At 36.5% G+C, this 13,773-nt stretch overlaps 1 pseudogene; it reads right to left on the bottom strand.

Annotated features, from left to right (window-relative positions):
• Positions 1–3,811: 3,811 nt before the first annotated feature.
• On the bottom strand, positions 3,812–4,381 carry LOC102263255 (annotated as a pseudogene).
• Positions 4,382–13,773: the final 9,392 nt, after the last annotated feature.

The following is a 13,773-nucleotide window of genomic DNA, read 5'->3' as shown; positions in this document are numbered from 1 at the left end:
TGGATTTTCTGTATGAACTTCTACAGAGGAAACTGTAGGCTCTGGGTGATATTTTTCTTCTTCCAGGGACCGTTTCTTTCACTATTCAGAGGCAGTTACCTGGGGGAAGTTCCTTTTCACCTTGAAACCAACTTTTAAAACTGGGTCTCCAGTCTTATTGGAGGCGTTTTCTATTTCTGGTTCACGTAGATATTTAGGGTATAGCCCCTCAGGGATGCCAAAATAACCCACAAGGTTTGTTTTGTTTCATTAGCCTTCTGTCTGGCTGGGTCCTGAGCTCAATTTGTGTCCCTTGAGATGCTGAGAGTGCTGCTCAGGTGCTTAGCTCCTCGGCCTCAAGTTTAGGCTTAGCATCTCCAGTGTTCAATAACCTCTTTTGAGTTGGCAAATACTTTGTAGGGAAACATGTTACCAAATTTGGATCTCACTACCAGAATCTCTCTTCTTGCTGAGATATCCTGTCCTTTCCATGCTTGCTTCCTTGAGTTTGCTACCTTGAAGAGATGTCTTTCATATATTTCCAGCTTTCCCAGTTTTTCTCAGCAGGATGTTTGTGCTATTTGACTGTTACAAAAAGCAGGTGTCTTCTCCAAGACTATTTTTTGAAACAAGTGTTATGTAGTAGGTGTTTTTATTCTCCCATTCCAATCAATTTCAGTTTTATATCAAAACTATAAACAAAATTTACTTTCTATTCTTGGTAATTGTATATTCATTTGCAGTTATTAAGAAATAATACGGATATTCTGGATACCCTGTACCCAGTTTCCCCTAATTTTAACATCTTGCAAAACTATAGTACAGTATCTCAACCAGGATATTAACATTTATACAAGTCAAGATACAAAACGTTTCAATCACCACAAGAATCCTTAGTGTTTCCCTTTTATAGGCAAGTCCTCCTTGCCCCTTGGCTTATCCCTGACTTCTAGCAACTCCTAATCTGTTCTTCATTTCTGTAACTTTTTTTATTCAATGAATATTTTACAAGTGGAATCATTCTTTTTTAAATATGAGGCCCACATCTGGGGATGTTCGCTGACCGAGAATTGAACTGTGACCTCCTGGTTCACAGGTCGACGCTCAACCACTGAGCCACACAGGCCAGGCAGTAAAGGTAATCATTACTTATTGAACTTTGGGTTGGCTTTTATCACTTAGAATTATTATTTGGAGTATCATCAAGGTTGTTGAATACAAATGTTTTTTTTTGTGTTTTTTTATTACTGAGGAGAATTCCATGGTATGGGTGTAACCAATCACATTTTTTCCTTTTTATTGAATTATTGGGGTGATACTGGTTAATAAAATTACATAGGTTTCAGGTGCACAATTCTACAACACATCATCTGTACACTGTATTGTGTGTTCACCACTCCAAGTCAAGTATCTATTCATCACCATTTATCACCCCTATACCTTCCTCCACCTCTTCTCATCCCCCCTCTCCCTGGCAATCACCACATGTTGTCCATATCTATGAGTTTTTCCTCCCTTTTTTCCTCTTTTGCTCAATCCCTCCACCCCACCCTTCATCCAGCCCCCTTTTCTCCAACAGCCGTCAGCCTGCTCTCTATGAGTCTTTCTCTACTTTTGCTTGTTAGTTCCTTTTGTTCATTAGATTCCACATATGAGTGAAACCAAATAGCACTTGTCTTTCTCTGGCTTATTTCACATAGCATAATGCTGTCACAAACTGTAAGATTTCCTTCTTTTTCATGGCCGAGTAATATTCCATTTGTGTAAATCACTTTTTTAAAAACACCTGGGTGTTTCCAGTTTTTGGCTTTTACAGAAAAAGCTGTGATAAACATTTCAGTACATGTTTTCTTATGAACGTGAGTCTTCATTTCTCTGGGATAAATATTCCAAAGTACAATTTCTGTGTCATATGCTATTTGCATGTTTGGTTTTTATAGAGACTGCCTAACTTTTTCAGAGTGGCTGTATTTGACATTACAACAAGCAATGTATGAGTTTGTCTGTATCATTGCCAGTATTTTATGGTATTTAGCCATTCTAAGTTGTTAAACAATTTTCATGTGATTATTTGCTGTAAGTATATACTTTTGGTGGAATTTCTCTTCATTTCTTTTGACCATTTTCTATTAGGTCTAAAAACTTTTTGTTATGAGAGTTTTGTATATGTTATAAATACTCATCCCTTTGTCAGTTTATGACTTATAAACAAATTCTCACAGTATGTAGCTTGCTGTTCCAATTGCGTAAGAGAGATAAAACTGTTAGTATAGCAAAAGTTTTCAAACTTGATAAAGTCTAACTTATTAATTTTCCTTTGTATAGATTGTACATTTGGTGTCAAATCTATTGACTCTTTGTTCAGTCCTAAGACCTGAATGTTCATATCCTATTTCTTTTATATAAGTTTTACAGATTTTTTTTTACAACTAGATCTGTGATACATTTGTGTTGATTTTTTTTTTTGTATGAGATGTGAAGTTTAGACTGAGGCTCAATATTTGGCCTATCGATAGCCAATTACTTTAGCACAGTTTGGGAAAAGACTATTATTTTTCAATTGAATAGCTTTTGAAGCTTTATAAAAAATAAATTGGCCATGTTGTATGGGACATTTCTAGGTTCCCTTTCTGTTTCATTGATCTATGTGTCTCTCTCTCTAGTAATACCACACGATCTTGAATATTGTAGCTATATAATACATCTTGAAATTGGTGGAGAGATTCCTCCATCTTTATTCTACTATTTCAAAATGTTGTTAGGTGTTGTAGATCCATTCTCTGTTCATTCAATTTTATAATGATCTTGTTAGTATCTATAAAATGTTCCAAATTTTCTTTAAGACACACATTTGATACATGCTGCACATTTTGAACAGGTTCATTGAGGTATAACCAATTTAAAATAAATTTCACAACACTATCGTTAACAGCATTTTTTCAAAATATGTATTCGTGAAACCATCACTGCAATATAAATATTCATTCCTCCCCTACCAAGTTTCCTTATGAAACTCCCATTTCTTCTGTGTGATCCTTCACAAGCCCTTCCCCCTTCCCCATATCAGTGGTTCTCAACCTTCTGGCCCTTTAAATACAGTTCCTCATGTTGTGACCCAACCATAAAATTATTTTCGTTGCTACTTCATAACTGTAATATTGCTACTGTTATGAATTGTAATACAAATATCTGATATGCAGGATGGTCTTAGGCGACCCCTGTGAAAGGGTTGTTCGACTGCCAAAGGGGTCGAGACCCACAGGTTGAGAACCGCTGCCATATATGGACATTGTTATAGAAGTTTTTGTAGAGAGATATCATTTCACTTTTTTCTTATGAAAACTTCAAGGAACAGAATGTATGGATTATGTGATAGTTGTACATTTCAGTTATTTTAGAATATGCCAAAGTGTTATGTGGTGTGAATATACTGTTATACTCCCTACCATCATTATACGAGAGTCACATTTGCTCTATCTCATGCCATCATTTGCTTTGGTCAATATTTTTCATTGTTGCCCATCTAATAGGTATCTCACTGTTGCTCTAAATTGACTGGTTGTAATCAAGTCTTAGTTCTGTCTGTTCCAACATCCTCAGTGAATGAAGAAAATGAATTCCCACCCCCACCCCCGTGATGAAATAGGTGTTGTTTTCCTTCCCACTTACTTTTTTTATTTTATTTAAGAACCAATCACTTTATTTGAAGAAATAGTAAAACTTGAACATGAAAACTGAAGTGCCCGTTTTGCAAGGGCAATATGGCAATAAGCATGCTGGGCAGGGTGGCCAGGGGAAGTCACCCCATGGCTCTCAGGAAGGCAGTCCAGGCTCAGTTCTCCTCGCTGGCACCCAGGGTGAGCTTGTCAAAGAGGTCCTCTGCCAGGCTGGATGTCGGGGCTCCCAGCTTGCGCAGCTGGGTGACACTGGCTCCCAATCTGTAGATGAACTTCACCTCCTGGAGCAGGTAGTGGTCCCTTAGGAAATTGCACAGGTGGGCGTCCTTCCTGCCGGTGGCCAGCTGGTGCAGATGGAGCAGACTCTGGTTCACCATCCTCTCCACGTGCAAGGCGCTTTTCATGGCTTTCAGGCCGCTCTCCCACTGGTTGCGGTCAGGCCTCCTGATATCTCGCAGGCGGATCCGCCCCCCTCGCTGGTTCTGCAGCCTCATCCTGCTCCCACTCCTCCCTCGGCTGCCACAGGAAGAAGGTAGCCAAGTGCTGCAGGGCCTCGTCCTGGCGGTCGAAATAGAAGGCAATGGATGTGTACACGTAGGAGGCGTAGAGTTCCAAGTTGATCTGGTTGTTGATGGAGGCCTGCAGTTGGCATGGTAATTCTGGCGCACTTGGGAGATGGGGCCCAGCACCGCCACTGGAGGCGCAGGAAGCATGGGTGGAGGCATAGGTAACAGGTTTTCCAGGGGTGCCCCCCAAACCCCCCCTCCCCCGGCCAAGTAGATCAACAGAGCCTCTTGGCAAGGGCTGCGGGACGGGCTTCGGGGCGGGCGAGGGCGGTGGCTTCTCCAGGGACCGACCGGTCATTCCCACTGTGGTGGATGAGGGCAGCGGAAAGCTGAGTCAGCAGCAGTGGGTGGCGGTGGGGACCTCGAAATGTCCCTGAGGAACCCCCCCCCCCCAGGGTGGCCGGAGACAGGGGTTCTCAGGTGTGAGGCTGCAGGCAGCTGACAGCTGACTCTGAGGTGGGACCGTCCCACCTCACTTTTTTTCCCCTTGATTTCAAAATATTTTTTTTTATTTTATTGTTTAAGGTAGCACGTGATAAAAAAAAATAACCACACGCAAAAAGTTAGGAGTTGTGCTTCCCCCTACTCTTTGCGTGTGGTTATTTTGGATCATGTGCTGGATTTTCTATATGAAATACTAGAGGTCATTGAAGTTGCTGAGTGGTTTGATCTTTTCTTTAGTGAGCATTTGTTTTTGAGAGGCAATTAAGGTGGGGATAGTTCATCTCATCACACTCAGTGATTGAGTTTTTCTGGAAACCGGATCCCAGGTTTTGTGTTTTCTATTTTAGGTTCAGATGGCCATTAGGGCATAGCCACCTGGGGGGTGCCTAACGAACGCCTGGTTTGTTTTTCAGAGTCTCTCTCCCTTGGTGCACAGTTAGGTACAACTTGTGGCCCTGCGTTGGTTGAGACGCCTGGAATCCTGTTCAGTTGCTTAGCTACAGCTTCCTGTTTAGTATCTTGGATCCGGAGTCTCATTTTTGGAATCAGCAAAACACTTCAAGAGCAACGAAGTAGCAAATTCAGGTGTATTTCACCACTTAGGCTTCTCTTCTGAGATTCCACCTCTTTAAATGTTTGCTTCCTTGGGTCGTGATGCCTTCAAATAGTATCTTTACTATCTTCCAGCTTTCTTAATGTTTCTCAGCAGGATAGTTGGGCTAAATAGACTGCTGATATGCCATAAGTGGAAGTATTCGTCTCTGCAATCACTAGTTATTGAAATACTTTTGGATCTGTATTTTTTTATTTTATTGAAAATTAATACACTTTCTATGCCCACAAGACAAACTGTTTTTGTGAAGACACATGATCTTCCCAGGATTGCATTTTTTCTTATCATTCCACATAATGTATTTCAATTTAAATATTTCATTGATTCAATAAATTGTTCTTTAATTTCCAATGTGTGTCAGGTATAAGCCATGTGATGGTGGTATTAATGAGGTACAATCCAGTGGGAAACAAACACAGTAAATAATGAGTATATTATAAAAGATAAATTTAGGAAGAATTCGTTATACAGCCATGGTAATGAGATTACTACCTATATGCCATGTTTAATTGCTGCTCTAGGGATTGGCATATAAATCTTTATCTTATTCTGGTCTATTTAGAGTTATGATAGTACCACTCAATTTGAATGTATCCTCCCAACACTTTATTTCCTTAAATTCATTTCCTTTCCTTTGTTATATTTCTAATATGACAAATATATTTTTGTCATGTATTTTATATATACAATAATATTTACCATTTTGCTTCATAGAGATGTATTTCCAAATAGAAAAAAATGTCATATTTATTCACATATTTTCTCTCTGAAATATACCTCGCTTTTTTCATATAGCTTTTCCTTTCCATGAGATGTCTTTTCCCTTCAGCTTAAAGACTTTGCTTTAGTATTACCTGCATTATAGTTTGTCTAGCAACACGTGATCTTAGATTTGATTGTGTTTTATTTCATTCTCAGTTTGGAAGGATAATTTTGATGAACATAGAATTCTGAGTTGACAGCTATATTTTTTGCTTTCAGCATTGGAAAGATGCTGCCCCATTTTCTCCGTGTCTCCATGGATAAATACTCCTGAGAATGCAGGCATTTATATCATCATTCCCAGGTAGGCAATTCATCTTTATTTCTCTGGCATTTTTAATGTTGTTGTTGTTTAATTTGTTGGCTCTTAGCAGTTTAAGTATGATGTACCCCCATGAATGTCTGTTTTAATCTAATCTGCTTTGGTTCTATTGATCTTGTGTCTTTAATTTGACATATTTCTAAAATTTGGGAATTCTTTATTTCAGTTTTCACATTTTCATATTTAGTATATAGAAATGCGATTGTTTTTGTGTTTGATCATGTATCCTACAACCTTACTGAAATCATTTATTACTTTTAGAAGGATTTTTAGTAGATTGCTTGTAATTTTTGACAGACAATAGTATCTTCTGCAAATTGGGATAATTTTAATTCTTCTTTACAATATGTGTGTATATTATTTATTTTTTGACATATTGGCAAGACTTTCTAGTATAAATTTAATAGGAGTGGTGGGATCAGACTAGCTTGCCTTGTTCCTGACATTAGAGTGAAAACATTCAGTCTTTCTCCATTAAATATGATGTTAAGAGGTGGAAGAGGGTATAGGGGGGATAAATGGTGATGGATGGAGACTTGACTTGGGGTGGTAAACACATAATGCAGTGTACAGATGATGTGTTGTAGAATTGTGCACCTGAAATCTATGTAATTTTGTTAACTAATGTCACCCTAATAAATACAAGAAAAAGATGCTCTTTACCAAATTGTGGTAAATAGACTCTGTGGATAACTTGATGTGATTTTTTTTAAATCATGAATGATTGTTGGGTTTTTTCCAAATGTCTTTTCCATATCAGTTGCTATGATCATATTTTTTTCCTCTTTATTCTGGTTATATTGTGGTTTGTACTGATTGATTTTTTAAAAAATATATTTTATTGATTTTTTACAGAGAGGAAAGGAGAGGGATAGAGAGCTAGAAACATCGATGAGAGAGAGAAACATCAATCAGCTGCCTCCTGCACACTCCCTATTGGGGATGTGCCACAACCAAGGTACATGCCCTTGACCGGAATGGAACCTGGGACCCTTGAGTCCGCAGGCCGACGCTCTATCCACTGAGCTAAACCGGCTAGAGCTACTGATTGATTTTTAAATATTGAACCAGCTTTACATACCTGGAATGAATCCCATTTTGTCATGCTGTATAATTAATTTTAGGCATCACTGCAAAAAATTTGCTATTCAGGATTTTTGCATCTATGTTCATGTGAGAGATTGCTCTGTAGCTTTCTTTTTTAAAAATATATTTTTATTTATTTCAGTGAGCAAGGAGAGAGAGAGAGGGAGAGAAAGAGAGAGAGAGAGATCAATGATGGGAGAGAATCATTGATCTGCTGCAGTGGGGGTGAGTCTGCAACCCAGGCATGTACCCTAATCATAACTTCCTGGTTCATAGGTCAATGCTCAACTACTGAGCCATGCAAGTTGGGCTGTAGTTTTCTCTTATTGAACTGTCTTTGGTTTTGATATCAGGATACTACTGGTCTTATAACATGAGTTGAGAAACATTCCTTTCTTTTCTATTTTGTGAAAAATTTGTAAAATTGGTGTTAATTTTTTGGTAGATTACCAATGAAACCATCTGGACCTGGATATTTTTTAAAATTTTTAAAAATTGATTTCAGAGAGAGGAAAGGAGAAGGAGTAAGAGATAGAAACATCAATGATGAGTGACAGTCATTGATCAACTGCCTCCTTCACTCCCCCTAATGGTGATCGATCCCACAACTCCGGCTTGTGACTTTCTGGTTCATGGGTTGATGCTCAACCACTGAGCCACAACAGCTGGGCTGGACCTGGAATTTTTTTTAACATCTTTTAAAATTACGAATTCAATTTCTTCAATAGTTTTAAAACTATTCAGATGATCTGTTTCAACTTGATTGTTTTGGTGTTTGTGGTTTTCGAGGAATTGATCCATTTCTTCGAAATTGTCAAATCTGTGTAAAGGTTGCTGTATCATTCCTTTATAGTGATAGCCTCTTTTTCTTTTTTTTTAAAGATATTTTTATTGATTTCAGAGAGGAAGGGAAAGGGAGAGAGATATATAGAAACATCAATGATGGGAGAGAATCATTGGTTGGCCGCCTCCTGCATGCCCCCTACTTGGGGTCGAACCCTCAACCCGGGCATGTGCTCTTGACCAAAATCAAACCCGGGACCCTTCAGTCCGAAGGCTGACACTCTATCCACTGAGCCAAACCTTCATTTCTGATATTAGTAATTTGCATCGTCTATTTTTTTTGTCTTTGTCAGTGTTGCTATATGGGTTTACCCATTTTTATTAATTTTTTTCAAAGACACAACTTTTTCTTTTTTAAATGTTTTCTTTTTTTATTTTCAATTTCATTGTTTCCTGCTTTTCTTTTATCATTCCCCTCTCACTTTAGAATGATTTTGCTCTTCTATTTTCTTGTTTTTAGCAGTGCAACTTACATATTGACTTGAGACATTTCTCTTTTTCAATGTAAGCACTCCTTACTAAAAATTTCCCTCTCAGCACTAGTGTACCTCTGTCTCACATATTCTGATGTGTTGTATTTTCATTTCATTTATTTCCATATAATTTTCAAAATTTACATTCAGGCTTCCTCTTTGACTACAGAGTATTTAAACATATATTTATTAATTACTGAGTGTTTAGAGATTTTTCTATTGTTTTCATGTTACTGATTGATAGGTAGATTTCATTATGGTCAAATAACATATTTTGTATGACTTCCAGCTATTTTTCTTTTACTGATTTCTTGTTTAATTTCTCTGTGGTCTGAGAATAGAAACTTGTGATTTTTATTCTTTTAAATGTGTTAATGTGTGTTTTGTAGCTCAGAATGTTCTATGTAAGTTTGAGAAGATGTGTATTTTGATGTTGTTGGAAATAGTTTATAAGTGTCAGTTATATTCAGTTGATCAATGATGCTGTTGGGTTCAACTATGTCCTTACTGATTTTCTGCCTCCTGGATCTGTCCATATTTGATAGAGGTGTGTTAAAGTCTCCAACTATAATAGTGGATTCATCTATTTCTCTTGCAGTTATATCAGCCTTATCCTCACATATTTTGATACTGTGTTAGGTGTATACACATTAAGGATCAATATGTGTTATTGGATGATTGACCCTTTTATCATATAATGCCCCTGTTTATCCCTGATAAATTTTCTTGATCTGAAGTTTCCTGTCTGTGAAATTAATATAGCTAATGCCACTTTCTTTTAATTGGTGTTAGCATGATATAACTTTCTTCATTCCTTTACTTTTAATCCATATGTTCTGTATATTTTAAGTAGGTTTCTTGTAGACAACATATGCCAGGGGCTTATAAAAGACACTGTCTTTTAATTGGTAAAATTAGAGTGTTGATGTTAAAAGTGATGATTGATATATTTGGATTAATAGCTGCCATATTTATACTGTTTTCTATTTGCTGCCCTTGAAATTTATTTCTATTTTTAACTTCTAGATATTTTCTGCCTTTCTTTATTTTATTTTTTATTTACTTATAGTTTTATTAAGGTATAATTGACAAATAAAAATTATATATATTTAAGGTGTACAAGACTTTTTGATATATGCATACATTGTGAAATGATTTTCTTTATGGTGAGATACTTAAGATTCACACTGTTTTAAAATGTATTTGCAATATTATTGAAATGATTTTTAAAAAATATTTATTTATTAAATTTATTGGGGTGATGTTGGTCAACATGAACATATAGGTTTCAGGTGTGGGTTTCTATGTTACAAGATCTGTATATTGCACCATGTGCCTACCACCCAAAGTAAAATTTTCTCTTATCACCAAACCCTTCTCCCTGCCCCCCAACCCCTTCCCTTTGACAATCACCACACTGCTATTTGTGTTCAAGAGTTTCAGTTTTATACCCCACTGAGTGAACTCATATAGTTCTTAGCTTTTTCTGACTGACATTTCATTTAGCATAATATTCTCAAGATCCATGCATGTTGCTGCAAATGGCAGTATTTCATCCTTTCTTATGGCTGAGTAGTACTCCATTGTGTATATGTACCACATCTTTATCCAGTCCTCTATTGCAGGACACTTTGGTTATTTCCATGTCATGGCCATCTTGAATAATGCTGCAGTGAACATAGGGGTGCATATACCTTTGTGAATACATGTTTTAATGTTGTTGTTTTTGTTTTGTTTTGTTTTGTTTTTGGTATATACCAAGGAGAGGGATTGCTGGGTCATATGGTAGCTCTGTTCTTAATTTTTTCAGGAATCACCACACCATTTTCCATAGTAGTTATACCAGTCTACATTCCAACCAGTAGTGAATGAGGATCCCCTATTCTCCACAACCTCTTCAACACTTGTTATTACTTGTCTTGTTGATGATGGCCACTCTAACAGGTGTGAGGTGGTTTTTATTTTCATTTCCCTAATTGCCAGTGAGGTTGAACATCTTTGCATATATATATTGACTGTTCGCATGTATTGGGAGACATGTATTTTCAGGTCTCTGCCCACTTTTTGATTGGGTTGTTTGTTTGCTTGGTGTTGAGTTTTATGAGTTCTTTATATGTTTTGGAAATTAAAACTTTGTCAGAGCCACTGTTTGCAAATATCTCGCATCTGGTTGGCTGCTTCTTTGTTTTGTTGTCAGTTTCTTTTGCTGTGCAGAAGCTTTTTGGTTTGATATAGTCCCATTCATTTATTTTTGCCTTTACTTCCCTTGTCTTTGGGGTCAATTTCATAAAATGTTCTCTACAAACAAGGTACATAAGTTTGGTACCTATGTTTTCTTCTGTGTAACTTATTGTTTCAGGTTTTATATTTAGGGCTTTGATCCATTTTGAATTGTTTGTACATGGGGACACACTGTAATCCAGTTTCATTCTTTTGCATGTGGCTTTCCGGTTTTCCCAGCACCATTTATTGAAGAGACTATCTTTAATCCATTGTGTGTTTCTGGTTCCTTTCTCAAAAATTATCTGCCCATATACATGTGCATCTGGGCTCTCTGTTCTGTTCCACTGATCTGTGTTTCTGTTTCTCTGCCGAAACCATGCTGTTTTGATTATCGTAGCTCTGTGGTATAATTTGAAGTCAGGTAGTGTGATACCTCCAGATTCTTTCCTTTGTTCTCAGGGTTGCTTTGGTTATTTGGGGTCTTTTGTGGTTCCATACAAATCTGATAATTTCTTGTTTTATTTCTTTAAAAACCGACATTAGGATTTTGAAGGGTATCACGTTAAATCTGCTTTGGGTAATACATCCATTTTAACTATGTTGATTTTTCCAATCCACGAATGCAGGATCAGTTTCACATGTGGGTTGCACAAGGATATGCCCAGGACTGACCCAACAGGGGAAGGTTGGGGGACATGCACGTTATTTGTTGGTGTCTGCCTATTTGCTAAAAGTGTTTCTGTCACTCTGGCTTTCCCTTTCTGTGTGTTCTGGCTGAAAAATTGGCTTTTCTTTGGGCTTCTCGGGGTATGTATCTGTTTGGTGTTCCAAATTAGAGATTAATCCACCACCCACTAAGAATACATAGAATACTTAAAAAAGAGAGAGAGAGAAACAAAAAGAAAAAAAAATAGAGAACCCAATGTCACATAATTTCTCAAGACCTGAGATTCCCTAGCCAGTCTGTCCACTTCATGCTACCTTTCAGAGTACTCTTATGATCGTCTGTTACATCTGTTATAATTTGTCCAGGGTTTTTAGTTTTACTTATCAGGGAGGAACAGGGTGAACTGAGTCTATACTCTATACCATCCTAACTGTAACCAGGAGCCCAATATATACCCTTTGAGTCATGTTTTTCAATTAGCATAATATTTTTAAGTTTCATTCATATTGTTGTATGTATCCAAGATCTTGCTGTTATGAAAAAAATTATTTTAGAGTTTTACCTTCAGGTTCAAAAATTAATTATTTAAACCTTCATGGGATAAGATCACTCTCTTATTATTATATTTTTGTTCCTTACTCTTTGCTGATACTTTGGGAGTAGATATTTTTTTATATTGACTTAAAATATAAAAATATTTGCCTTTTTAATACATTTCATCCAACATTTCTATGTGCTTGTAATTGCTAGTGTTGGAAGTACATGGGGGTCAAAGATGGTAAGCTGCATCAATTCCTTTTATAATAAAAATATACATAAATTAGCAATTTAAAAAATTAAATGTTTTTTTATTGACTTCAGAGAGAGGAAGGAGAGGGAGAGAGATATTAATATCAATGAGAAAGAAACATTGATCAGCTGCCTCCTATATGCCCTCTAGTGTGGATCGAGCCTGCAGCATGGCCATGTGTCCCAATCAGGAATGGAACCAGCAACTTTCTGGTGCATGGGATGATGCTCAACCAACTGAGCCACACTGGCTGAGCAACAACTATTTTTTTATAAAGAAATGTATAATATGGGAAGTGTGTCACTTACTTTATTTCATTTAATCTATACCATAATGATGTGAGGTAAATTAGGGTAGATTTTTTTGTTGCTAATTTTATGGGAAGTAGACATCAAATATACCTAGGTAATTTTGATTAGACATTTTATTAGAATGTAAAAAAAGGCAGAACATAACCTAGGTCTTATGCTCCTTTCTTCATATTCTTTTTGCTTCAATTTACTGCTAAATAAAATACAGCTTTGTCAAATGAAGCTTTGAACACCATGCATAAAAGTAGACGTAAAATTTTAATATAAAAAGAACAAAAGAAGTTTAATTTAGCTAGAATACAATAGCTAGTTGAAATCTCTATTAAAATACTGTTGAAGATGTATATTATTACATTTTACTTTATAATTTCACTAATTAAAATTTCTCTAACTGCACTATACAATCAGCTCTGTATTAAAGCTATTTTTACAAGGATGCAAATTCCTCTTAGAGTAGCTTTAGCCTTGATTTTTCGTGGCCTTTTGCTATATAAATGTCCTTGTAACGAGAATTAGTAAAATAGGGCAGTTAGTGCCTTGTTTTCAAGTAGAAATATGAGAGACCCAGAGAGAATGATCACCCAACAATTATCAAGTGGGTCTGGAAAATGTAGTTTCCAGAGTTCCAACTCCTGCAGTACACACTATAGTATGGAATGTCAATGAAACAACTAAAAGACACCAGACGTGATCTGTCACAGTTAGAAGGATGAAGACAATTTGTGAATGCTAAACTTGGTTCAGTAGCTTAGATAAAATATAATGGTAAAAAATAGTTTTGTATACGAACATACATTGTTGTAAACTAATAGTTGAGCCATTTAAATTCATTAGTTAATTTATTTTTCTTTAGGTTTATTTATTTGCTTATATCTTCTTTCTAAATTTATCAGGGCAACCTTGGTTAATAACATTATATGAATTCCAGGTGTACAACTTTATAATACTGAGCTATTTTGCAGAAAGATGATTCTTATTAATATACTCACACCCAGATGCTTGCATTTGGATATTCCA

The sequence above is a fragment of the Myotis brandtii genome, unplaced genomic scaffold, assembly GCF_000412655.1.
Source record: "Myotis brandtii unplaced genomic scaffold, ASM41265v1 scaffold548, whole genome shotgun sequence".
In the NCBI taxonomy this organism is placed as follows: Eukaryota; Metazoa; Chordata; class Mammalia; order Chiroptera; family Vespertilionidae; genus Myotis; species Myotis brandtii.
This window is presented reverse-complemented; position numbering and strand designations above follow the sequence as displayed.